Below are 26767 nucleotides of genomic sequence, written 5' to 3'. Positions count from 1 at the left end.
TATAAATTTCTCAATTATTGAAACTGCCAATAAGTGTAGATAACTTCACTAGTGTGGCGTTGCAGAAGGCATTGTAATTAGCAGTTTTAAGTTATTGCGTCATTACATTTCATATATTTGATATATCTTATTATTATACAGAGCCCATATTTAAATATTTACATTCTACAAATTATCAATGTTGTCTTTCTGATTAGGGTGAAAAACTCCCTAGCTTACCTTTATGTTCCAGTTACTTCTTCATATAATTATCTTATGCTGGTAGACATTTATTTTGGCAAGGTTTTGACTGCTGGTTCCAGCTCAAGTTCACGTATTAAAATTCAACATGTTTTAATTAAAGTTGATATTGAGTAATTTCTAAGTGCCTGCTTAAGTGACTAGCAGACTTTTCTTTTGATGGATTCCTCATTGTGGAACTCTGGCTGGTACTGAAGCAATTTGAATGTTTATAATAAAATTTGGGGTAATACAAATTCAGAGTTGCTTGCTTTTCATCACAAGATCTTAAAAATTTCATTTACATTTATTTTTGCTACAACTTCACACACACATTAAACATCAGTTCATTGTTCTACAGTAGGGATGTTCCCCTGAATATAACAATAAAGACTAAGGGATCAGAGAATTTGCATTCTTTAATTAAAGAGAACAAGAAACCCAGAAGGTCAATATTAGGAGGCCAACAAAATGTTTAGGCTAATAATGGAAAGATGGAGGAAGAGGTTAGGCAGGCTTTGGAGAAATCAGATAGTCAACCGGCCGATCCAGGACTAAAACTCAGTTCTGTCTGACTCCAAAGTCAGGCAGTTCTTTTCCTTCTGTCCTGCTTCTGTAAATAGATGTCGTGAAGCCGTGTGGTAGAGCTAAGTCAGTGAATCAGATATAATAGTGTGAAAGGCTTGTAAAACCAAATATTAAATTCTGCACTTGGATTCAAAGATACAACTGTGATCGAATGGATGAGATGTGGATAAACAGTAGCATATGTTAAAAACATTTGCTTAATGTAAGTTCAGTATTAGCCAACACTCTGACAAGGCCAGCTGAGACCCCTTGACCAGCGTTAAAAGCAGCACAAAATTAAGAACAAATAAGATGAGAGCCCCATTTTATATTGGTTGCCTGTGCTTGCGTCCTGGTTTCTCTGTTCATCTTTCTTACACTTCAAGGGAACTAAAATTTATTAGGGAAAAAAAAAGCAGTTGAAAGTTAAAATGCTTGGCTTATAAGGAATGATGAAAAGAATGGAAGGTGTTTAGCAGTTGTGAGAAAGCCTGGCTGGTGGTGATAGATGTCATCAAAACTTGATCTTCTTCTTTTCAATGAATAGATGTATTTTGTTCAGATTTTAAATCCATAGCATGACACTCAAAACTGAAAATTATCATGTTCTGCCTGTTTTACTTCTGTGTAACTTACTCTATGTCCTACATGGTGTATAACAGTTTACCTCGAAGGGCTGGTCATTTACCATGAAGAGGAAGAAAAGAATGCTGAGAACTCACTTACATCCCCTATTTTTTTTTTTGCTTGAATATTGCAATAGTTTAAATAGTGCTCTCTAGGATCAATATTTTGGCCTCTCTTTTCCTGCAATTTCTTTCTTTCTTTTAAAAAAAATTTTTTTTCAGACTTGAAAACAATCACAGGGATCAAGAGAGGAAAGTGAAAATTAAAATTCAGTTCAATCATCTGGCCTCAAATTCTATGTGCGTCTCAGTCATCCAGCTTCTCCCCCTCAAACATGTCAGCGCTAAAGAAGCTCATCTTGATGCTCAAATGTTTGATTCTATCTCAGGATCCCTTGAAACTTTTAAAAATTGCTAGTAATTTGTTTATTGTCAGTTATATCTCTCTATATTTACATTAGAAATTAAAAGTGAATTAAAAATATTTACCTAATAATTCATTTTAAAATAACAAACTCACTCCATGTTTACATAAATGCCATTTTAATGAAAAAATACTATATTCCTGAAAACAAAACACTTAGTAAGAAGAGTGGCAATATATTTTCCATTTTTGTAAATTTCTCCAATTCAGCTTAACAGAAGATGGCTAGATTGGTCCATCTGCTTCAGCATTCAGTCTCGTATGCTATTACACATCATATAACCCCTAGAAAATCCCACCGTAGACTTATGAAAGAATGAGAGTGAAAAAGACAATTCCTTCCGACCCTTGAACAACACAGATTTGAACTGCACAGTTCCACTTATATGTGGATTTTATAAAATAAATATATTGGAAAAATATTTGGAGATTTTTGACAAGTTGAAAAAACTCACATATTACTCATGCAACCTGGAAATATTGAAAAAATTAAGAAAAATTAGGTATGTCATAAATGCATAAAATATATGTAGATATACATATAAGATACAAAATATGTATAAATTGGTTATTTGTGTTATCGGTAAGGCTTCCGGCCAACAGCAGGCTATTCCTAGTTAAGTTTTTGAGGAATCGAAAGTTATATGAGGATTTTCAACTGAGTGGGGGTCATCACCTCTAACCTTCGTGTTCAAGGGTCAACTGTAATGTCTTAGTAGTAGTATGAAAATAGTTTTGACCTCCTGGTCCCCTGAAAAGGTCTCAGGAACACCCATGGGCCCACAGAACACACTACTTTGAAGAGAACTAGATATTATATGTATATTTTTTCATCTTTTAATTATGTCTCTTTAGTAGTTACAGATAACGTGTTCATTATAGTCTGGATCACTGACAGTCAGTGATACTCTTCTCATCAGAGAAGCTAGTGATTGAAACTTGGATTTATCTGAGCAAGAGTGAGGAGGCTAAATAAAAAGTGTGTGTGTGTGTGTGTGTGTGTGCATGCACATGTGTGCTTACAGATATACACTTTACATGTAAAACATGAATGTGTTCCTTGTTAATCAATGGAGAATGAAGTAATACAGACCACTCAAAAAAAAATAGCAATGGTATCAAAGACAGTATTTGCCCCTGGCTTAGATGTTAAAATGTTAAGACTTAGGTTATTTGACACAAAAGTAAAAATAAAATAGATTATTGCTTGAAATAGGATGGACAGCTTTTTATAATTACATAGACAACATCAGCAGGATATAAGGCATTTAAAGATGACATTAGTGCTGAGCCAGCCAAAAAAGGGAAGAAAACAAGATTTTGAATTACTTCTGCACAGCCCACGTTCTGTCATGCGTAATTGCTTAATTGCACTTTGAGGCGCAGTCTTGGGGAGAAGAATACGTACTACTCTGCTTCTGCCAGTGCAAGAGGCTTTGGTGTCCACCTGTGGGAAAGTATTAATGGATTTACTATAACTAAAGCATTTGCCATTGAAAGAGCTTTCCCTTCATACTTTTACTTTACTTGAGATTTAAAAAGTAAACTAGCAGACTGAGTTGTCAGCTTTGCCAAGAGAATGATAAGCAAATATTGTTTAGTAAATATTTATCTGACCAAAGGTGATACGAATTTTACTCCCTGAGAATTCTGGGAGTATTAAAATTATTGGGAAATCATATATTCACCTGTATTCACCTGTATCTAGGATTTGACATAACTTACAGATTTTATTTTTCAGGACAAGTCCTTTTTTTTTTTGGTTATTGATCTCCAGCAAACTGTTGGGCAGCCTTCAAAATAATGATTTAAAAAATGAACAGGAGTGGATTACCTACAGCAGAGTGCAGTGGACTGGGGTGAATTAGACCTATTATTAGATTGATATCTAAGGGAGGGAGAGGTAGCCTGAGGAGACTAGGAGAAGAGCAGGCTGGGTGACAGTATTATAACTACAGCATGGCAGTAGGTCACAGGCAAACAGTCCCCATCAGGGAAGTGCAGGACAGGTGAGGGACACATCACATCAGGCAGATGGAACAAAGACACAGACAGTATTGGAACAGACCATTCTGCATTGATGCAGATGGCCAGTTGACGGGCTTCTGAGAAGTGTGTCAGACAACGGGGGTTTTGGGTAGGTCTGGCCATACCTGGGTAGATGGGGAGGGGTAGTAAAATCAATGAAAAGCTCAATTACTAAAAATACCATTAAAGAGGGACACCTGCTGCAAATCAGGCAAGATCCTGTACCACCTGAGTATGTAGAACAAGAGTGGTGGTTTTCATGGTGCCAAATGGCATTCTTTGGAGCTGTCTCCAAAGGAATTTTGGCTCTTATGAGTGTTAATGAAATACTTTGGAGTAATTTGATATAAATCTTTCTTTTTTGAGTTTAGCCCATGGTTTGATCTTACATTCTGCAGAAGTGAGTTGAAAAACTACCATCTACCTCTGGGAAACATTTTTATGATAATATAATAAAGCCTGAATTTTGACTCATTGCTTTTTTAGAAGATGGTTCAGTGCTAGTGTTCATTATTCTTCTACGTTAGGACTTATTTATAAAATGCTTGAGAACCATTTGAAATTTTTTGGAAATGGTAGACCCCCTCTTTTTTTTGGTATGCTCTTTAAATTTATATGGTGACAAGCTCTTTTGATTCTTTTCATTGCCAGTTACCTTTATTTCTCTTAATGCCCATGACACTCCTGTGATTAATTGTACACTTAAGGTCATGCATTAACTCATTCAAGCCACTTGGGCTCCTCCAAATATACTGGTGTTCGATTTATTAAATGACGCGTTAATTGTTTTCAAACCACTAGGGCCTCATTTAATAACGTGCTGAAACCTGCAATTAAATGGTGTCCCAGTGCCCTCAAAATGTATCCTCATTTAATTACTTAGGCACTCTTGAAAAGGGAATTTACTAAGTGACCACAATTGTGCCAGAGTTGTGAACTGAGTTACTTTTCTGGGTTCCTTTTTTATCCCTATCTCTATCTGTGGCCCTCCCAATGTCTTGCTGAGGTACCAACTGCAAATATATATTAATGTCACTAAAAGCTTGTAATTTTGCAATTTCAAGACCTAACACATTTCTCAGCCTTAATTTTAGACATCTCTAGGCTGGAAAACCATAGACCAAGACAGATCTTATACCTTGTGCTCTGAGATGGGCTCCATAATAGTGTCAGCAGGTAACCCGTATAATTAAAACTGCTATGTATAGGCACTGGGCTAAGTCTTTAGCTCCATTTTCTCATTGAATTCTCCAAAACTATGGGTTGTAGGTCTTTATATTCACCTAGATTTTACAGATGAAGCAGTTGAAGCTAGAGTAGTCCCAGAAAAGCAAGTGGTAGAGCTGGAATCCTAACAGAGCCAACAGCCATTCCATCTCCACATTTCAGGGGCCTCTGTCATTCATTCCTTAGTGCATTCATTCATTCATTCATTCCTCCTACAACTACTAATGCTCACTCTGTGACAGATTTGACAGCTCACTGAGAGTGAAGGGCAGGGAGTCTATTATTACAAATTTCGGGGTAACTCTGAGCTTCATCTAATGCCTTTAAACTTTATAGTCATGATGGAGAACTTTTTAAAATCAAGGATGGATGAGTTCCACTTTTAAAACTCAATTATGCATAAGCATATAGCATATGTTTACTTAATAAAGTTTAATGTTCTTGTACCTGTGAAACAGATGTATATGTATATATATATATAACGAATATGAGTGTATCTCTCATTTATGCTGATAATCTCCAACATATATATGCCCTGTGTGTAGAAGTCTAAGAGACATGTAACCTCTGAAAATATTCTTCTCTGGGCCGTTCAATTCCCCCCACCCCCCTTGCTGCTTTACTTTAGGATTCCTTTCTTTCTGACTTTCCCACTATTTCTTTGGCAGCTGTAGGTTCAACCATTGCCCTCGCTTCTTTCTCACTATTCTGCCATGCATTCTCCTGCCCTGCCATTCTCTACACCTTCAATGGTTTCTCTCTCAAATGTTTCTGTCTCCGAGCCACCAGAAAATATAACTACACAGCTAAAGCACTGAGAAGATAACACAATATGCCCTATTCTCCTTTATAAAAAATATTGGGTAGTTAGTATTTCTCTTCCCTTTGTGGTAATACAGAAATGCAATATTATAGTGGTTTGTGGGTCACTCGCTCTAGATCAAAGTTTGTTATTTCTCGGCTTTCAGTTTTTCTTGTCCTGACTTAAAGTATACTCGCACCTGGTTCTCTACCCCCTTCTTCCTGCACTTCTCATCCCCTCTTTCTAATTTCTCCTGTTTCCCTTCCACAATCTCCTGTAATTACTGTTCACATCTGTTAAATTGCCTTATAGGCTTTTGAACAGCATAGCCACAGAGTCTAAGGTGGGAAATTGTATTTTCTGCTCCCTACTCCTCAAGTGCCTACTGCAGGCTTTGTTGAATGAAAACCACAGGGTCCCCACCTCTTCTTCCTGCTTAAAAGCTCCCTGCATCTTCCCTACATAGAAATTAGGCCTAATTTTAGACCCGCTTCCTTTGGAGGTTGGTCACCTCTGGGGTGATTTTAAAGATAGTTGTGATTAAGGAAATCTCTCTTTTACTTCTAGACTAATTCCATTTAGCTATTCCATTTAGTTATAACTCATTTTTGAAGTAAAATTCAAGTCCAGTAACCCAAAGAATTGGTTTTACTTTCAAAATCTGAACAGAGTAAACACCAAATGATATTACATGGGAAATTGCTTCCTTGATTAAAAAAAAATTAGATTTTCATTTTCATAGGATAAGTTAAGAGATCCTGACTAAAACAAAAGGTAGCATAGGTTTATTCTCTTGTTAGATTGTCCTCTTTTAACCAATTTGCTTGTTTATGGGGAAAAAAAGAACTCATGCAAAGAGACACTTCCTTGTTTTAGAGGAAAACAACGAATTTTAGAAATACAGAATGTTAATACTTCAGCGCAAAGAAATTTCAGGCTACATTAATATTTACTATATAAGAGTCATATGCACCTGGTACTTGGTACTTGATAAATATTTATTAAACAATAATAATAGCTAATACTTAAATAGTTCTTTTATGTGCCAGCCACTGTCCAAAGATTCTTAGTTAATTCTCACAACCACTTAAAGAGGTATGTTCTATTATTGTCCATGAGTTACAGATGTAGCTCCGGGGTATTCTGAGGTTAAATGATTTAAACTTGTTCAAGGTCTCTCAACCAGTAAGGAGTTGAGCTGGGATTCAAACCCAGACAGTCTGGTTCCTGAGGCTTGCTCCTGCCCCCACTGTGTACACTGCCCTCCAATGTAGATAAAGACAAGGCTTGCACATGACATTTTATACCAAAGGTGCTTGTTGAAGTAACTCTACTCATGAAAATTTCAGACGTAAACTTACAACTGTGACTGCAATCAAAATTGCTGGATAGTATGTACATAATCAGTCATATACAGGAATATCAATTGCTAAGATTTCGTGACTCAGGCTAGTCCTATTACTTCATGTTTGGTCCTAAAAGCTCAATCCTTTGGTCAGAATTTTATTTAAAGGAAAAGATAGCTTCTATAAATAAAGATTGACTTCTTATACTTTGAAATTCCTTCCACTGTCTCCCCCAAACTGCCTCCACATTTGATGGTCACTTCATGCATCAATAAGTTTTGAGGTGCTCTGGTGTGCTGATACAGCAATAAGTCTTAATATGGATTTGTTTATCTCCAGATAAAACCCTTGGTGTACAGAACAAACTAAGGCCCAAGCCAGACAGGAGGAGGAGACTTTCTTCCTGACTACTGCCTTAGTTGCAATGCCCTTTGCCACCGTAATGATTCACCATTGTCGTCACAAGGAGTAGTTTCATCCAAGATAGGTCAATTCTATAGCTATTTAAGATCTAGGTTTATTTTAACTTACATCCTCAGGGGCTGGCTCCAACTTTCATCAGTGGGGCTGACATACATAATCATATTTTACTAATCAGTTTATACGGGCTATCAGGGGACTCCTAGGTGTGGGGAATTGATTTGATGCAGGACCTACAATGGTTATGGCTATGACAAATCTGCTTTGCTAGGAGTTTGGTGTTTGTGATGAAAATTGCATATGTATCCATATAAAAGTTTATTGTTATTCTGAATATTAAGCCCTACTGCATATTTCCAAGGCTGAATATACATCAGAAGTGTCTAACATTTGTCATGTTTGTTGCAGGAAGCATTAAGTAACATTTGGAGGAAAAAAAGTACCATATTCTATTACTTCAACAGTTGAGATAGTTGAGAGCTTATAATAAAGTGATTTGTGAGCTACTTAATTTTTACATAATGACTGCTTATACATGCATTTTTATAATGCTAATCCTCAAAGTCCCAAATGCCTTGAGAAAGTCATATAATATAAATAAATTGAGGGAAGTATTCCTTTATTCAAGAATGGCCGTAAAATCCATCTGAATATTCGAAGGCTTGTTTTAAACCCGGTGGAAGTTCTGTGCCAAAAGATGTGTCTGTGTCCAACATAATAATGGCTTCCTTTGCAAAGAAGCAATCCTTCTGAAATAAGGGCAGTGCTTTAGAAGTGTATATAATAAACAGTTGAAAATAATCTTAGAGACAAAACCCAAGTAAGTGAAATTTTGTGATTAATAAAACAATCCTCCAAGGTCTTTATACCATTCCATCAGCATGTCACAAGAGCAGATGGCAGCTGGGGTCTGATCAACTAGTAACACAGCCCTTCTCAGGAATGTTTCCTTTCTTGAAGCCTCATAAGTGAACTCTGAAGAGGAAACCTTAATATTCATGAATAGGATTTAGTAAATGACTTGAATGGCTGGGGAGTCAATCATGCTAACAGTGAACCCACTCCAGTGCCCAGGGGTTGGACCTGATGGGGTTCCATTCCTGAAAGTGGGATAAAGTCAAAGAAACACACTGGTCCCAAGATCCCAGAGAGAGTCAAAGCCTAATCTTTAGAAGGAAAAACTAGCCTGGGCACAGCTACACAGGCCGGAGGTGCAGCAGGAACCAGGACTGTGAGAAATCTTCTGGAGGAAGATAAAGGTAGATCTTAATGAGAAAAGAAATTTCCAAGGTGTCCCTGCAGTTTACAATCCCAGGAATCCCTGGGAAACCCAAGGGTTGGTACTTTCCATTTTCTATCACAATCCTAAGAAGTTAATTTGTTCCCCTAAGTTTTCCATAGCATAGTGTAACAGCCTCCTATGTGTCATAGAGATTCATTTGAATTAACCACTTTTCAGTTTCTGCAATTCATACGTTCCTTAGAGGGCAAAGTGAGGTGAGGAGGGTATTCATTTGTTCATATCTCCTTGTAGATCCTCTTCATTGGATTACTTTTCTTAGCAACTAGAGGAGGTCGTAGCCTGGGGAATCATGGTCTTCCATAGGAGGACAATGATAGATCTCCTTCTGCAGATGAGTACAAGACTTGTTTTGTTTAGAGATCCTCTATACTCCAGAATGATATGAGAATACTATTTCTTTTTGTCACATCTCTTCCATGATTCTCTTCTTTAGTATTATCAAGAGAAAATATGGAAAGTGCTTTAAGGAACAGAAAATATAATCTATGCTTCTTATTGTATTTAAAAAATTTTAACATGTTTATTTTTTAAGAATAGGCAAAGTGGGAGATATTTTAGAGGTCATCCAGCCCATTATCAGTTTAGCAGGTGAAAGCACCAATACCTTGAGAAATTAAATGATTGGTCAAAGTCACACAGCTAGTTAGTAGCAGAGCTAGGAATAGATGTTAGGTCTCCCTAATTGGAATATGTATGATTATATATGATAAATCTTCATATATAATAATACATATGCAACAGGTAATTCATTATTAAATAATATATAATGTCATAATATGATTTTCAAGTAGGATGACTAGCTGAGAGCTTTGTTTTTGCAAAATCAGAAATTATGCTATCAGCTACCATGCATTTCCTCCTCTGTAGTCAACGAAACTGAAGAATACCCTCCCCCTGTAACATCAACTCATTAAAAAAATATTTTATCTTTACTACCAAAGAAGGACACTACATAATGATCTAGGGATCAATCCAAGAAGAAGATATCTTTACTACCATACCCTGAAGTTCTATTTATGATTCATTTTTTAGATATGAAGATAAGTAACATTACTTTCATATTTCAGATGACTTGAAGCTTATCCTTGAATCATTCACTCAATAAATACTAAGAATAGGGAAGACAGTTCAAACTTGACATCAAAGAGTTTAGATATAGAAATTATCACCGTTAGTTCTGGCTATGTGTATGTAACCACTTCTCTTGCTCACTTAAGAATTTTACTGCTGTATCATATCTGGAACTATTGAAACAGGTCTTAATCTTAATTTACAATCTTGCAGGCACAACTGGTAGAAAATTAATAGCAACAACAAAATTTAGCTTTAATTAAAAACATCAACCAAAACTGACTTTAGATTAGTCTGGCATGCACAACCAGTAGAAAATTAACAGCAACAACAAAAGTCAAGTTTAACAGCAACAAGAGAAACGGACTTTAATTTAGGGATTAGTAACCATAGCCTGCAAACCTACATCCCTTCTTTTCTTTACCTCTGTGGTCCTGACTCTTGCCTGGAACAACAGAAGATGAGGAAGTTTCCTTATCAGTCTAGGCCGAGGGCTGTCCCACAGTCAGATCACCGCAATTATCAAACCCCAAGTATTTGCTGTTTGCCATTTAACCTATAACAGTTCCTTGCACGCAGCAGGTATTCATTAAGCGTGTTAAAGCATGAATGATTGAGATAAATAAGTATATACTTAGCAACTGTAGTATAGCCACTAGGCTGGGTTCTGTATACAAAGTAATTGCCCTCAGGAGTTTTACCCTCTTAGCATCTTGTCTGGTGCTACAAAACAAAGAAAACTCAAAAGATAACCCATTAACCACATGCAGAATTCACTTAGACTTTGCAAGGAGGAAGGGATTTTTCTCTTGCTGTCTCCTTCTACTGTCCTTCCCTCTCGCATTTGCTTTTCCTTTTCATCACAGAGAATCAATCATCCACAGTCTCCTCCGAGACCTCTCATACCAGTTGTTTCTCTGCAGTTTGCTCTTAAAGTTGTATCTCATATTTTTTTGCATTACCTTGTGGAAGATTTGCATACTTCATTGATACATTAAATACTTAACGGATAAGAATAAGTAAGCATGATGTCCAATTTCCTTTCCAACCAGATACTTTATGTAGATCAAACAACCTGCTTGCCCTCCATCTGCTGCTTGAGCTGGTGGTGATCTGGCAGTTAAACATTCTGGCCTTTAAAGTACCAACTGCTGCTTAATTAAAACATCATTTCTACAAAATTATTGCAGGAATTTTGATTGCACCTATTAATATGAGAATAAATACTCATGAACCATATCAAGCAGCTTCAAAAAGAACCTTGTAAGCCCAGGTCACCACAATCGAAGTATAGAAAGGAGCAATGCTGTGCTAGTAGGTGTAGCTAGATAAACATATTTGGTCTGAAAGTATCACTAAACTCTTACTATTGGGGAAAGAAGTCAAATTTTTAAAAATCTGCCAAAATTAAATGTCACATAGTTGCCAAAGGTGGGAAGGTGGTAGGATCCTGAGTTAGTTGTGTAAGAACACAATGTGTGTTGAGTATTTTAGATTTCTTTAAAACCTGCATTCATGATATAAAATAGCTTAATAAACTTACAGTATTTTTATTAAAATCTCTGGCTCACCTGTTCTGATTTTATTTTAATTTCAAATCTTTATATTTCTTGGACCAAGAACTTCTGATTATTCAACTTTTTGTCATATTATCTTAGATGGTTAGAGCATGATTTTATTCAAAGTCTTCTGGATACATCATGATGGGAAAAAAAGATATAAACATAAAATTAGGAAATATGTCACACTTCCTGGGGATTTGAATTTGGCCACAATAAAATTATTTTTCTCTGTCCCACTGATTGTTTCCAAAGGCCACAGCAAATGTGATTTCATTTACCTACTTAGTTTAAATATCTGTATCATTGAATGAAGGGCTTGAAAAGCAACGAGGTTGAAATACAATAGATGCAAATGAGAATTAGAGAAAATATGGGGAACAAAAGGTCAAGTTAGGACTAAGAGGTTGGAAGTGGTACTTTGGAATGATAATATATATAAGCTACGTATTTCTTAACAATCATTTAGTTGAAATTTTGGTTCTGACCTTCCTGATGACTAAAGCCAAAAGGGAAACAAGCAGTTAACGTGATTCACAGTTGTCCCCTAGGAAAATGCATGCCATTTCTTTAAAAGAAACAGAAACTTTTCTTAGATAAGAAAAAAAACATTAAGCGCCATGTCTTCAGATAAAATCCTCTACAACATCCCTATAGTTTTGGAAATAATGGGCACTTCAGGGCTTCCTATGTTAGAGTGGTTCAGTGTAAGCCAAGGACATATGCCATTAGGAAAAAGATTTTAAAAATTAGGTAAGTAAGAATCCTAGATTTGAGGTAACATCTTTGAAATCTATAGACAAACTCTTAGGAAATTAGACCCTCTCAAATCTCCATTTCAGCTGGTATCATGTGGAATAGGAACATCCTACTGTCAGGAATATTGGCCAGTCTTTTATTTTTCTCCTTCTTTAGCTTTATTGGGATATAATTGACAATGTTATTGTACAGTGTGTTGATTTGATGTACTTATATATTACGAAATGATACCACCATAGTGTTAGTGAACACCTCCATCAAATCACATAATTACCATTTCTTTTTTTTTTTGTAGTGAGAACATTTAAGATCTACTCTCTTTGTAACTTTCAAGTATATAATACAGATTTATTAATTATAGTCACCGTGCTGTACGTTAGATCTATAGAACTTACTCATTTTATAATTGGAAGTTTATATCTCTTGACCAATATCTCTCCATTTCACCCGCCCTCAGCTCCTGGTAACCATCATTCTACCTTTTTTCTGAGTTTGGCTTTTTTAGATTTCACAGGTAAATAATATACAATATTTGTCTTTCTCTGACTTATTTCACTTAGTGTATTGCCCTCAAGCTCCACTCATGTTGTCACAAATGGCAGGATTTCCTTTTTTCTCATGGCTGAATAGTATTCCGTTGTGTGTGTGTGTGTGTGTGTGTGTGTGTGTGTATATATATATATATATATATATATATATATATATACACACACATGCCACATCTTATTTATCCATTCATCTATTGATGGACACTTAGATTGTTTCCATATCTTGGTGCTGCAATAAACATGGGAATGCAGATATCTCTTCAATATTCTGTTCTCATTTCCTTCATATATATACCCAGAAGTGGAATTGCTGGATCATATGGTGGTTCAGTTTTTAAGGAACCTCCATACCATATTCCATAGTGGCTGCACCAGTATACATACATTCCAACCAAAAATGCACAGGGTTCCCTTTTCTCTACATCCTTGCCAACACTTGTTATCTCTTGTCTTTTTGACGATAGCCATTTTAACATATATGGAGCAAAATAAAGCAGGGAAAGGGACGAAAGTGTGTGTGTGTATGTGTGTGTGTGTGTGTTTTAAATGTAGATTTTATTATTACTCATATAGATATAGTGTGGCCAATAGGTTAAGTGTCAATTACCATTGAAAACATAGTTTGTTATATTATTAAACAAAGGGCCAAGGTAAGGCCTGAGCAAGAGCCTTCATTGTGGTTTCCAGGGAAAAGAATGGGCAAGGCAGGGTAACAGGCTTAGAACTGGCTAGCTCAAATGAGTTCCACAGGCCATAGGTGTTGGGACAGTCCCTGGGTATCTGGTATGTGGCCCTGGGGTGATTAAGGCAAGAGTCCCTGAGTGTGAGAGCTCTACAGAGGAAGTGGTTGACAGTGTGAGCTCTGGATCAGTTAGTCTGCATATGAAAGGTATACTCACAGGCAGTGGTTTCCTACTTCTAGGAATGGCTAACCCTGAGAGGGGCAGTCCCTCCAGGTTCAGCAAGGCTCCAGAGGTCAAAGCATCAAAAATGCAGAAAATAAAAGGCGTGCTTAACACAATGTGTGTGTGAGTGTTGCTGCTGTTTTAAATAAGGTGGTCAGAGAAGGTTTCACACATAAAATGACATTTGGGCCCAAACTAATAGGAAACTAGAGAATGAGCCATGGAGATGTCTTGGTTCTAGGCAGACAGAATAGTATATATGCAAATGTCTTGAGGCAAGGGCATGCATGGTGTCTTAAGGGAATAATCCAGAGACCTGTGTGTCTGGAGCAGAATCAGTGAATGGAACAGTCAGAGATGAGGTCAGAGAACTAGGGAAAAGGGGGAAATCACATACGCCTGGTGGACCCTGTAAGGACTGGGGCATTTGTTCTGCGTAGAGTGGGACCACTGGAGTGTTTTGAGCAGAGAGGCAACATGATCTGGCTCACACTTTAGTAAGATCACTCTGGCTGCTGTGCTGAGAATAAACTACAGTGGGGATAAGGTGGCAGCTGGGGGTCTGAGTTAAGAGGCTATCGCTACAATCCAGGCATGAGATATGGTGACTTGGGCCCAACGGGTACCATTGAAGGTTGTGAAAATTGATCAGATTCTGGATCTGTTTTGAAGGTAGAGCCAGTATGGTTTTCTGAAGATTAGATGAAAGGTGAGAAATCAGAGCCAGATAAAAACAGGCTACTATTAGTCTATTTGCACCTTTGTATGAATAAGAAAAAGATACTCCCTCTTGGACATTACAGCCCTGGAGATCGTAGTTGGATGGCAAATGCATGAGTTGGATGTGAATCCCTCACTTGAGCTTCTTAGCCAGGTATATTTGGCAGTGCACAAACTGCACAGTCATGTGTGGTAGCCTGTCTGTCACCTATTAGAGGATTCACATATTTTCTTTCCTTTCCTCTGCCTGCCCCCCACCATTAAGGGAGCATGCATTCAACTCATGAATAATCAAAGTTGGTTCAACCTCAAAGAGATGGCAACATAACCACTAGAAAAAGTTTACTGTAGCCTGTGAACCTTTTTTCCCATGGAAATGTCTTTATTAAATTTGCTTTTGATTTTCAAGAACTAGAATTTTATTTTCATGGGAGCTGGGAGCCTGAAGTTCTGGTGCTAAATGGTAGTGGTAACTCCACATTACCATTTACATTTCTATTCTAGTTACAATGAGTACTTAAAAAAAATGGAAGTTTTATCCATCTGTGTCCCATTACCCAGAGGCCATCTTTGACCATTCCATTGTTTTCTTCAAGACATTTCCTTGTTTATGATGTCCTCACCATCTCCCCATCTCCACAGTATACTGGAGAATCAACAGGATAGCAATGGAATGTGGAGAGGGATGGTGTTCTGGGAAAAAAATTATGAAATGGCAACCTGAAAATGGATGACGTAGGTGATCTGCAAAACAACAGCAAAATAACCATACCTAGGGAATAACATATAAATAAAATTAGTGAGGTCATGGAATGTTAAAACACTAGACCATAGTAGCACACCTAACTATATTAGCTTTCCTGAAGGGAAAGATTAGGATTAGGCTGAGACACTGACATTTTCAATGGAAAATGGTTCAATGGAAAATGGGTGATCAGTTTACCCCAATGCTCTTCAAAGTTTTTTCTTGTATATTCCTTACAAGAATTTGGAAACTTACTTATATCTTCTGTCACTTTAAACTTGAGACATAAAATATTTCATGATAACTTTCAATTGCTACCATTGCTAAAGAAGTAATTTCTGGCTGTAAAAATGAATCCACTGTGAGAAAAAAAACACTGTAACAATCTGTAATTCACCATTATTTATTTTTTAAAAAGTGAGATCTTAAAAGTCAGAATTTTATATTGTTCTTTTTACCCTTAAAACCATATTTCTATTGTAATTCCCCCACAGAAGTTTTCCCAACGTAATGTGTTTTATTCTTGAAAACCTTTTACTGATCAGTTTATTTTAATTTTAGCAATACAACGTTTAAAACAGTTTTCTGTGACCATAATTCTCAATATATTCTCAATATATTGAATTATTTCTCTGTATTGAATTATCATTATAATTTTAGAGTTGGCTGATTGATCAAAATGTCACAAGTATATTATATATTATGATAAATAGTTATTAAACATAAAAAGCAAAAATATTATTGAAAATGTATATTGAAATGTATCTCTAAAAGAGATGGATGGGGATGGGTGTTGGTGGGTGTTGGTGGGTGGGTGTACTTGTAACCTGAAAGAAGGTTACAAGTACAAATCTACTGAACCTGCAGGAAAATATACACATAAATGTACAGTTTACTAATTCTTTCATGCCCTTGTCCCTGGGGTTCTCTGTTGTCAAGGGGTTCTCTGTTGTCAAAGATGTTGCCATTCCACAGTGATGACTACAAAAATTGCAACATCACTCTGTACCCCTCAGGCCCTGTGAGTGTGTGTGGCTGGTTAGCAGAGACACAGACACTGATTTTATGTTCTTCACAAAATATTTCCTTTAAAAGATGGGATTAGAATTCCAGGGTCGGGGGGAGGGATAAATTAGTAGTGTGGGATTAACAGATACACACTACCATATATATTTAAAATAGATAAGCAACAAATATTTGCTGTATAGCACAGGGAACTATTTCAGTGTCTTGTAATAACCTATAATGGAAAAGAATTGAATAATAATAATATAGATATACATGTATATACGTATAACCCAATCACTTTGCTGTATACCTGAAACCAACACAATACTGTAAATCAACTCTACTTCAATTAAAAAAAGAGAGAGAATTCCAGGGTCCTAACTACAAGTGGCACCATAATATGACATCCTAATGAGTCCTCTAGAAGTACATAGAATGTAAATCACATTTCATAGCACTTAGAACATCTGAGTTTTAGGAACTCTTAGAATAGCACCTAGCTTGTAGTCAGTCTGATAGAAGGATCTGTCATCATCATCATCATTTTTGTAATGACTTATACCTGTCTATTCTCTCAGCCATTCGAGAGCAAGCTTCCCAAAGTAGGGATCATGATTTATTCTTCTTGATATCCCTAGTATATTGAATACTGCTTGACCCCATAAGTGTTTATTAATAAATGAGTAACTGGGCCTTTCTCACCTTCTGAGATGGCCCACACTCTGCCTGTGGAGTGTGTTTCTCTCTAAATAAATCCACTTCTTACCTATCACTTTGTCTCTCACTGAATTCTTTCTTTGATGAGACATCAAGAACCTGAGCTTCATTAAGTCCTGAAACCAGGTGCATTTTTATAGTTTCCTGTTCCTTATTTTATTTTTTCTCCAATCAGAAGTGAGCTTTCTCGGGCTTCCCTGGTGGCGCAGTGGTTAAGAATCCGCCAGCCAGTGCAGGGGACACGGGTTCGAGCCCTAATCCGGGAAGATCCCACGTGCCACAGAGCAGCTAAGCCCATGCACCACAAGTACTGAGCCTGCGCTCTAGAGCCTGCGAGCCACAACTACTGAGCCCATGAGCCACAACTACTGAAGCCTGCATGCCTAGAGCCCGTGCTCCGCAACAAGAGAAGCCACTGCAATGAAAAGCCCACATACCACAACAAAGAGTAGTCCTCACTCACCACAACTAGAGAAAGTCTGCATGCAGCAACAAAGACCCAACATAGACAAAAATAAATAAATAAAATAAATAAATTCAAAGAAAAAAAAAAAGAAGTGAGCTTTCTCCAGGAATTTTTTTTTTAATACCTCTACCCCAGCTATTAAAACAACAACAATATAGTAGGCATAATTGTTTTATAGCCTAGGTCTCATAATTCAGACATCAGAAATCTGTGAAAGTCTTTTTATGTTGTCTATTTGTTCTGTTGTTTTAAAAGGTTCTTGCTCGTGGTGCCTTGCTTGTGTGCTTGATTATATTTGACTGTGTGCTGCTGACCATTTGAAGAACTATACGTGGGATCCCTTGTGGTCTAGGATGGAGGTATTTTCCTCTAGGGAGAATATACATTTGATTTTGCCAGGTGCTCAAAGGCATTGACAATTTGGAACCATTTGAAAATAAATTCGGGGGTGGGGGGAGGGATAAATTAGGAACTTGGGATTAACATATATGCACTACTATATGTAAATAGATAAACAACAAGGACCTACTGTATAGCACAGGGAACTGAACCCAATATTTTGTAATAACCTATATGGGAAAAGAATCTGAAAAAGAATAGATATATGTGTATGAATATATATAAAACTGAGTCACTTTGCTGTACGCCTGAAAGTAACACAACATTGTAAATCAACTATACTTCAATAAATAAATTAATTTAAAAAAAATAAAAAAAAATAAATGAGTAACTGAATACCTAAATGAATGAAAGAATGAATGAATAATCAAATAATTGAGAGCGAGTAAAGAGAGGAAATAAATTTGTTGGTCATATTCTATTCTCCCCTGGTCATCTGATCAATCCTCTAATCTCTTGCCAGGCTGCTGTCAACTTTGATTTGTGACTTTGGTAAAATATATGCTGGCTTCTACAAGCTTTATTAATCTTTTTCTTCTTGCTAACTTGAGTTTGGATTCTATAATGCTGAGGTGGTAAGACTCCAGGATTCACTTTATTTTTTCTATGAACCAGAAGTAAAGACTAGTTTAGGCTAGATAAAAACAAATCTAAACAAAGAAATGAAATTAGCATCATGATCTTGTGTGTGTGTGTGTGTGTGTGTGTTTGTGTGTGTGCGTGTAAAATTCTGCCACACAATAGTTACCAACATTTCTGAGATTTTGATTCAGGGATTGTTAGCCTTGCTGAGGCTAATACCTTATTCATAGGTCCAGTCCAGAGCTTCAGTTCTTATCCATAGAATCTGGGTTATTGTGCAGTAACTCACACCATGCAAATTCTTGAGAGGTTGACCTACAAAATAGAATGCTAATAGTTACATTACACACACCATAGGAACAGTCATAAAGATTGCTTTGTTAGTGTATTCCTTCCTTGAAGGGAACTTTATATGGTGATAAAATTATAATAAAAAAATTGCTTAATGATCAAAACTAAGACAAATTAAATTAGCTGATCTTAATAATAGCAATGCTCAACAAAGAAGGGTAAGACTATCTTTCTCACTGTAGGAATAGAGCTTTCAGTGTCCTCTCTCTTGAACACCCCATTCCCTGGAAATGTAGGAAAAACTATGGTCAATATCCTGAGGTAGTCTTAAAAGACTTTTGTGAGGAATAAATGAGATAATATATGTAAGATGTATCTCCAGGTAATTAGTAGTTACTCTGTATCAGCATTCTTCAAATTGGGTTGTGTGTACCTCTGATGGAACACAAATGCTTGCCATCTTGATCCTGAACTTCAATACTTATTATTCCTTATAACTGATCCCTTTTACTCATCAGAATCTTACTATGATGTATTTCTTAGGAGTGTTAAATCTTCCTAAGCACCAAGCAAAGGACATTTCCAAAGAGTGTTAGAAGAGCTTCTATAATCAGGACCTCTGTAACCAGTGAGATTTTTTATCATTCTGAATAGTAGTAAAAATTGAAATTGTGTCCGCTGAATGCAATAAAGCTTTAAAGATTACCTTTCTACATCTATTTCACTTCTATGCGTTTTAAGATATACATTCTCAACACCATTCTCATTTAACTTCAAATACGCAATGCCTCTTTTTAACTCTAAACATTTTTTTTTAATTTGCTCTGGCATAATTTAAAATAAGACCTTTTTACCTGTCTCATTCAAATTCTCTAAGGTTATTGTTTTGCCCTAGAATATTTCCCAAATATCTTCTCCTATATTTGAGTCAATTTCCTTGTGATAGTAAAAACTATCATGTTAGCCTCAGTAAAACCTTTGTTAAATACCCAAAGCATTGGGAAGTGTTAGATTTATGGATTCACAGTTTGAGGATGGGGGATCTTTGAAGTCATCTCCTTTCACCTTATAGTTAGAAGATCAGAGACATAGAGAAGTTAAATGACATCCCTATTGAAGCCAGGACAGTCCATGTGGCTAAGGTAGAATCCTGTTCTCTTGCCTCTAGTTCAGAGCTTTTCCTACCACGCCAAGAAACATATGATCTTCTTTTTCTATTTTCAGTTCATTAAAGAACAAAGGTGTTTTATCAGTGAGGTATATTACAGTATATTTGGAGTTACAGATCAGTATTTAAAGCAATTTCATGCAAATACAGGTAGTGAATAGATAGATACATAATATTTCAGAGTGTATGTTCTGTGTAAGCAAATTCTGTTTCTCCAGCTTTGAAATTTGTCTGCTGCATCTAAAAATATTTCCCTGAAGCTATTTCCATTTTTTAATAGTCTCCACTCTATCTTAGTTTATTACTCATGTCATTTTCCTCTGACTTATATTTTTCTCAAACTGATTCCACATGTTACTTTCAATCACAGCATCTCAAGACTTTGGATGAATGGCCCTGAAGCATTTCCCTTGCTTGGCTTTCTGCAAGGATTTCAGTCTGAGTGTACAGAGGCAGTAGAGCTGAGATGCAGAATGCTTTTTCTTCATTTTGCCTGTCCTTCCATAAACCAGTTGAGATTTAAAAACAAACAAACAAAAACTTATTTTATTCTTGTCTATAAATGTAGACTTTTACAAACTCATCTTGAAGTCAGGTTACTCAAACGGGCAGAAATCAATCTGAATTTTTTCTTTTGAACTTTCTAGTAAGTTGTCTAACCTTAGCTGGAATTTTGCTATACCATGAAGAGAATGAGACTTTGGGAGGTGAATATAAAAACTATTTATCAAACATCTCTGATGTTGGGAATTCCCTGGTAGTCCAGTGGTTAGGACTCTGTGCTTCCACTGCAGGGGGCCCAGGTTCGATCCTTGGTCAGGGAACTAAGGTCCTACATGCCACACAGCATGGCCAAAAATTTAAAAATTTTAAAAATTAAAAAAAAAATCTCTGATGCATGTAAGTAAAAAGCTAATTATTGCCTTAATCACCTTATGATACATTTGACTTTAATATCATAACTTTCTTTTTCAGAGTCAAATTCAGTGGCCATGGTCAACAGGAGCAAAGATATTAGTAACATCTTGATAAAACAGATATTGGTAACAATTATTTTCCTTGCTCCTCTTAAAGGTCTATATTCTATTTATTTTTAAAACAAACATATTTAACATTTAACACAATTTTTAAACTGCCACAAATTCTTTTAGAAGTTAGTGGTATATAAAGTCTAAGAACATGGAAATAGCGACATGACAGTGGTTAAATATCAAAAAATAAATTCATGAACTAGTTAGCTTGATGTTTAGCTAGACAGTGAGTTTTCCTTCTGATAAACATCCAGTGCTCTAATTATATTTTAAAAATTACTAGCTCTTTTAACTGTGTATAGTCGAGAAAACCAGGAACTGGAGCTATTTTAATCTGGAACTGTTTCCTAAGGCGGTTTAATTATCTAAAATGCAGCTTTAAAGACTGTTTTCTTCAGCTTTGACCTGAGAGAGCTTGACGTTTAATAAGCTCTGATGTCCGAGATCTCCCAAGTTTTCAGAGTATCTGAATGTTTTTGAATGCAACAACACACAACAAGTTAAAGTCCCATAAAAAGCCTGTGAACATCAGTTTTTTTCTATTAATAAAGTATAATTTCAAGCTTAATATTAGGTTATTTGAAATTTTATTTTGATTCATTTATTTTCAATTATTCATTTAGTAACCCATTTGGTAGCTAAGTCATTTCCTAAAATTAAGCTAAAATTTAATTTGTATAAATTTGTAAATCCCTTTGCTTCGTTCTATTCTTTTAATCAATTATGATGGATGAAAATAGTAGTACCTACTCTTTGGGGTGCTGTGCTGTCATCTATCAATAGCAAGTGGTAGTATACCTTTTGTGGGGGAATACATTTGTTTTTTTTTTTCATTTTCATCTTCTTTTTAATCTTTTATAGTGTCTTTTGGGATGTTAAATTCTAGCCTAGACTATTAAGTCTGAAAATAGAAAAGTTAATTTCTACTGAAGCTTATTTTAATTCTACTGGAATCACATGAGTTAGAGTAGTTAAAACACATACATTTACTCACGCTCACACAGTGATGAGGATTATGCTTAAAAGGAAAAAAGCCTCCATTCCCCACCAGATAGGAAGATGTAAAGTACACACAGAAACTTGAAAGAAAGAGAGAAAGAAAGAGGGAGGGAGGAGGGAGGGAGGGAGGAAGGAAACATTAAATGGGATTACTTGAATGACAATTTTTTGTTCTTTCTTTTTTGCAATTCTTCTTGTTTTGTGGAATATTAAATAATAATTGCATGGTCTAATTTATTTCTCTTAATCTTTACCCTTCCTTCTTATTTTAAGTCTGAAAAGAAGAGGCAGGTGAAAATATATAAGGATCTGGATTCCACTGCATTACCATATGTAATTATTATATTCTGTGTCAACAGATCTTCCATTGATTCACCCATCATTACATAATGGTTCCTAAAATTAATTGGAATCTATATTTCCAAGATCTTTATCAATTTACCAGCACATTTTTTTCCTTACAGCAAAACACTGTGCTCTGCAAATAAAACTCATGACCGTTCATGAGAAAGAAATATATCAAAAGTTGAAAAGTCAAGGTTACTTTGAGGATTTCTTGTGTCCATTTTCAGCTTTCAGGCCAAAGAATTTATAGGGTAGTGGAGGGGAAAACAAATACAAACAATAGCTTGGTACTTTTATGTAATGACCTCATTTATACCTTTGAACAACCCAGGACACAGGCATTGTTATTACCATATTTTTTGAGATGGGAACACTGAATCTTAGAGAAACTTACAGAAAACTAAAGCCCAAGGTCACCAATATTAAGCGTAGTAGTCAAGGTCTATCCCCATATCCTTATGCTTGAAATCATACACTCTTCTATTCTTCTTGGTGCACTGACATTTTTGTCATTATGTAATGTTCCTTTCCATCCCCAGTAACTTTCTTTGGTCTGAAATCTACTTTATGTGATATTATACCTTTCTTTTGATTGGTATTTTCATGGTGCATCTTTACTTTCATCCTACCTATATCATTATATTAGAAATGAGTTTCTTATAGACACCATATAGTTGGGGCATTTTTTTAATCCACTCTGCCAATCTCTGTCCTTTTATTGGCATATTTAGAACACTTATACTTAATGAAATTATTGATAGTGTGTTAGGTGTTTAACGTGTCTTCTTTATGTTGAGAACCACATTGGAAAAATATTATAATTTTGCTTTCAAACATCTAACAGAATTTTAAAAACTCAGGAGAAGATGAGTAGTATATTTTATTTACCCATATCCTTACCTATTCTGTTGACCTCTCTTTGCTCTGATGTTCCAAGTTTTCTTCTGTTGTCATTCCCTCTCTACTGGAATAACTTTCATCAGTTCTTTTAAGATAGGTCAATGAGTCATTCATTGCATAGCAAGATCCCCAGAAAGTCTGCCTTCTTGTCTCTACCTTTTAGAGTTTTCTGCTGCTGGTTTTATTTATTTTAACCAGGGTTTTAGGTGTGAAAAGAGGGAGATGTGCTTACTCCATACTTCCAGAACTGAAGTCCCCCCACCCTGTAGCCATTTAATTAAAGCATGCTAACATCAGAAAACGTGCATAGGGACAGACAGCTCACTTTCCCCTTCTCTCTGTCTCAGAGTCTAGGGTCTAACAGCCAGCTGGTCCTTAAGTGTTTACCTCTTTCACACCATGCATAGTACAGAGTGCATCTGACTTGTAAATGCTCTGTGGGTAAGAATGTAGTGAGCTGTATCAAAGTAGATAAAATGCTGATGGAGAAATTATGTGGAAGAAATTTTTCCTTTGTTTTCTTAAAATACTTATGGATGGGTGAGAAGCTGAAGCTGGGAAAACACTCAGGTAAATCTTACAACAGTAACAGCTGACAATTATTTACAGACACTGTGCTAAGCTTTTTACTATTTTAAACCTGGTCGTGCTCTATGAAGTGACTATTATTCTTATTTCCATTTAACAGACTTGGAAATTGAGGCTCAGAGACAAGTCTCACAGAGCTACATAGTCGTAGCGCTGCCGTGAACTCAAACTTCCCCTCAAATATCAGTGTGTTAGAAATAAATATATGAAGTACCTGGCATACATTTGATGTTCAAACATAGAAGTTATAGTCATAGTTACGATTTTTTTATAGTTGAAAGAATCATTTGATCTGAGTATATTCCTGATTCTGCAGCAGTAAAACTCAAGAGCAGAACACAGGGAAATTTTCTAGCAGCAGTGGTTAAATAAAGCCATTGAAAAACGGTGATATTTAGCAATAATAAATGTATTGCCAAAAGAGTTGAAGACATTTCTTCTTTATAAAAGGCTCACTTGCAGGAGTGACCGTTGACTGATTTTCAGCATTTAAGTTGGAAGGTTGGTATTTAAAATGTCTCAACCCTTCTTGAAAAATTGTGGAGTTTGTTCAGTCAGGACTTGACTTAATTCTCACTCCTGCTTTTGTTCCAGCCATGCCATTTGAGCAAGAGTACTTCCACAGAACCTGAGTGTTGCTCTGAATGTGGCAACAGAAGCAGCGTGGAACTGGGGTTCATACACTACTGTAGCAAAATGAAGGATCTTTTATGTCCTTGGTGGGTTGCAGTCTAAGTTCTGCCAGGCCTTCTTATAAACTAAAGTGTATTTACATGATAGTTTAGATTCACCCTGAAGTTAATCATCAAAAACATTACAGAAACTTAAATCATGCTTCATACTCATCAAATTCTATGACTCTCCTTTGACTTTTGGACATAAATCCTCCCAGATGGTTTTGCAGTTCTTTAAAATGTCTGACTCAGTTAAGCCCCAATCCTTTTAGCAATGAGAAGTGAATGCACTTTCTAGTTGTTAAATGCACATGTTCAATCTGAATTTCAATAACTGTCCTTTTAAGCTCAGGCTGTTTGTGCTTTCTCACATCTGTAAGAAAGGGATTCAGACAGTTTGGGTCTCTTATTAGAGACCTTTAATTCTCCAAAGTCCCTGATCTGTGTCAACAGCTGAGTAAACTTCTTAATGGGTATTTAAAACCTACCCATCTGAATGCATTACAATAAAATAAATTAAACGCCTATATTCTGCTTCAGCTTCCTCTGAATAGCTCATAAACTGGAGAACTGGGTAACAAAGAAAAGACACATAGTTTTCCCCTCAGATAAAAGCAGTGAACCTGATTTGCAAAGTTCACAGCACATACCCTCCTGGTGAATGATGCAAAGTTGGGCACACCATATTTCTCCTTGGGCTTGAATGAACTAGTGAAATTTTTCCTCCCTTTCTCTGCAGGTGCCCCAACACTGGAATCAGCCTTTTACGATTTCAATCTATGAATTGAGTTCTTACACTCCATTTCAGCCATTGGTTAATTTTGTGTATTGTAACTACATAAATACCATCTTCTTGCCAGAAATGTTAAGCAGGTCAAACCCTGAGTTTAGATTGCTATACTAGGTAATGCCACTTTCATCTAGTCCTTCATTTTACAAGAGAGGAGATTAGGCTGTGAGAGATCAAAAAAGCTTTGCTTTAAGACATACAGCTGGTTCATGGCAGAACCAGGAAGTCCCACCCTTGTCTCTTAGAATAGAATGTAATTACCCTGGGTTGCACTAGTTGAAAATAAGCTTTGCAGGAGAGATGGAGCTTCCAATAAGCCTAGGTAATGAGAAGCACATGAGTAAGTAGAGTTCAGCATCCCCACAGTTTCTGTAGTAAGAAAATCTGTAAAAGGAAGTCCATGAAAATGATGAGAAACAGAGAGGAGCCTAGAAGACCATGAGCATGCTGATATTTTCTAACATCAAGTATATTAAACACAAGCTGAGCAAATTGATGCAGCTATTTTTTAATTAAACAAAGTTTGAACTTAATACATGTTTGAAAACAACAAAAAATAGAGGCTTGCCTTGGCCTGGGTAGGGATTGGGAAGTTTGAAAATTGGGGGAAGGTGCATATTAAAGAAAAGTAATAAATTAACGCAGTCATTGCTTTTCTGTACTCTGGTATTGACACTCCTGTAGGGTAAGTACAAAGTAAATTGATCCTTATATTCTCTTTTTACCTCAAACAGCAAATACAGCTTTCTTAAAGGGCATATGTAAGGATGACTTCCTTTTCAGTGGCAGGTAACAGACTGCTATTTCTAAATCATTAAGAAGTTATTGCATGATGTATGATGTATGGGGCCTTTGGGAGGTAATAATTGTTTCCTCACAGGAAACAATCTGTACAGTTACTGAACACATCTGATGTATTAGTACACACCATGTGAAGTGCAGTGTCAATCACATAAACATAAAATAAGCTTAGTGCATTTGAAATATGGGGTATTTACTGTATTCCATTGTGGCTATAAATTATGGAGAAATGTCAATGGAAGAGGGTCTTACTCTCTGTAAGAGACTTCTGCTTATTCCTGATAGTGTGTTGTTTGAAAATGGCTTTTCAATCAATGCACTACGTAGGATTCTTACCCAAAAAAAGTGAAAATAAAAATTGGTATATTAGACCCTTCAGTTTTAATTGCTATTACGTGTGCATTTACAGTGTGGTGCTTATTTTCCTTTGCACAAAAACCTTATTTTAGAAAGGACAGTCTTTTGCAGGTAGGCACTTGCTGAAAGGAATGCAGCTTGCTGGCAGAGAATATTCTAAACTGCCAATCTCATTGGGAGCCTGCTGTAAAAACATCTGCAGCTTGGAAGATTCGGAGACAGCTAATAACAGTGACTATAATTAATAGTAAATTGTTTTAAGGAAAGCAATTAACAAATTGAGCTGATACTTAATCTACCCAATTAAAAAACAAGAAGCAAAAAGAATTCAGAAAAAGGAAGCAATGTCTATTGTATCCATGATTATTTCTTGTGGAGATGG

At 36.2% G+C, this 26767-nt stretch overlaps 1 protein-coding gene and 1 non-coding gene across 4 annotated transcripts in view; both read left to right on the top strand.

Annotated features, from left to right (window-relative positions):
• Window positions 1-26767, top strand: part of PLXDC2 (plexin domain containing 2) — a 414553-nt gene that overhangs the window by 57205 nt on the left and 330581 nt on the right. The window lies entirely within an intron of this gene.
• Window positions 20652-20724, top strand: TRNAG-UCC (transfer RNA glycine (anticodon UCC)). Its single transcript has one exon. It is a non-coding gene; the product is annotated as a tRNA-Gly (tRNA).

This window comes from Balaenoptera ricei, chromosome 2 (genome assembly GCF_028023285.1).
Source record: "Balaenoptera ricei isolate mBalRic1 chromosome 2, mBalRic1.hap2, whole genome shotgun sequence".
NCBI lineage: Eukaryota > Metazoa > Chordata > Mammalia > Artiodactyla > Balaenopteridae > Balaenoptera > Balaenoptera ricei.
This window is presented reverse-complemented; position numbering and strand designations above follow the sequence as displayed.